Below are 1965 nucleotides of genomic sequence, written 5' to 3' on the forward strand. Positions count from 1 at the left end.
AACCTCCTGGCCTATCATTTATCTTCACTCCTCACTGAACAGTCAGTTATTATAACCCTTCACCATAATCTTCATTTAACTTGATTTAATTTGCATTGTGTTCAGGATTTTTTCCCTTGCTATCATTTTATTTTCTTCCTTTTAAATTTTATTTTCCTCTCATGCAAAACGTATATTAAAAGAAAATCACTAAATATTACCATATCTTCAAACAAGCTACCCCAGACACTTTATACAACAGAAATAACCGTAGTCTAAGAATATAATTTGATAATTAAACTTTTGGACATTAAAACAGGCTTGGGAAAATGACTGGGTAGAAAATATTATTCTATTCACTTTGTTCCCAGCCTACATTTAAAAAATACATATATATATAATTTGAGACCCGGTGTCATAGGGGCACAGGTTGTTTTCCTCTGGGAGAAAGATAAAGTTGTTGGCTCTTGTAGAGATGGTTTTGTTGTTAGGTGCCATTGAGTCGGATCTGACTCATAGCGATCCTATGCACAACCATAATGAAACATTGCCTGGCCATCCTCACAAGTATCACTGTGTTTGAGCCTATTATTGTAGGCACAGTGTGGATCCATCTCAGGAAGAGTCTTCTTATTTTTGCTGACCTCTATTTTACCAAGCATGCTGTCCATTTTGGGTACAGGTCCTTTCTAATAATGGCTTCATAAACTCGATGGTGGAGTTCTATTCTGTCCTATAGTATTACTATGTGTGGGAAACAATTTGATGGCAGTGGGTTTCCTTGTTGTTTTTTAAGACTGTCATTTATTACTCTATTCTCCCAGAAAAATAAGTATATAATTCTAGGCATCAATTATTAGCCATTGGCTAACTTTCTGTATAACATTTTCCTATATATAGTGCTACTACAGTGCTACTATATATGCTTAAAAATTAACTTCCTTATAACAGTAGACTAAAAGACAAGTTTAAAATAGATTGTAAAATGAGATTAAAATGTGATTTATTAATTTCCTACTGCTGCTGTAGCAAATCATCATAAACCTAATAGTTTAAAACAACTCAAATTTATTCTACTGCAGTCTGGAAGTCAGAAAATCCAAAGTAAGTTTCACTGGGTTAAAAATCAAGGTGTCAACAGGACTGACTTCCTTCTGGAGACTCTAAAGGAAACTCACTCTCATTGCTCTTTTCCAGAGATGCTGTTCAGATCCCTTGGCTTCTGGCCCTGAATCATTCTAACCTTTGCTTCAATCATGACATCTTCTCTTACTCTGACTTGTGTGTCTTCCTTTGTCTTATGAGGGCTCTTGTGATTATCTCGGGGGTCCTTTACTCTGCCTACCTTAGTGGCCCAATATATGCCTTCTTGATTTCTGCAAGACCAGATCATACTGATGACATATGAAAAGTCAGAAGTAATATCACCTAGGTAAAATAAATGTGCCAGAATTAATAAAGGTGTGAACATAATAAAGCGATCACAATCTGATCAAACACAGGAAAATTTAAAGTTGGGATAAAACAAAACAAGACCAAAAAAACCTGAATTTGAAGTAGGTCCTTAGCACCATTAAGAGGAGTACACATATTTTCAATTGACTTGTAAGGCTACTCCTTACATAGAATTTTGAAATCTCTGTTGATTCCATTTCCTATTCATTGCCCTCAACTTCAGAGCCTCATATATATACTGGAACAACAACAAATTCTTAATTTCTCATATTTGATTTCTCCCTAAATTAGAAGGCTGCATGTTACCTTCCTTGGACTTTCTTGTTTATTCAGATCAGTTATAGTTCATTGGCCAACTGTCATAGAAAATAAAATGTTGGGAAATCAGAAATCATTAGCTTTATTGTTTGGCTAAGAACATATTAAATACTTTTTATTTTCTGGGAATTTCAAAATGGCATACCTATTTTTAAATGAGTATATATTTTCTCAAACTGATTTGATAAATATAAGTATGCATCCCAATTAAAT

General features: G+C 34.1%; 1 non-coding gene across 1 annotated transcript; it reads left to right on the plus strand.

Moving 5' to 3' along the window:
• Positions 1-233: 233 nt before the first annotated feature.
• LOC115872686 lies at positions 234-359 on the plus strand. The gene has a single exon (XR_004048003.1). It is a non-coding gene; the product is annotated as a small nucleolar RNA SNORA36 family (small nucleolar RNA).
• Positions 360-1965: the final 1606 nt, after the last annotated feature.

This window comes from Echinops telfairi, unplaced genomic scaffold, assembly GCF_000313985.2.
Source record: "Echinops telfairi isolate 266 unplaced genomic scaffold, ASM31398v2 ScPeMD7_7437;HRSCAF=8475, whole genome shotgun sequence".
Classification (NCBI taxonomy): Eukaryota; Metazoa; Chordata; class Mammalia; order Afrosoricida; family Tenrecidae; genus Echinops; species Echinops telfairi.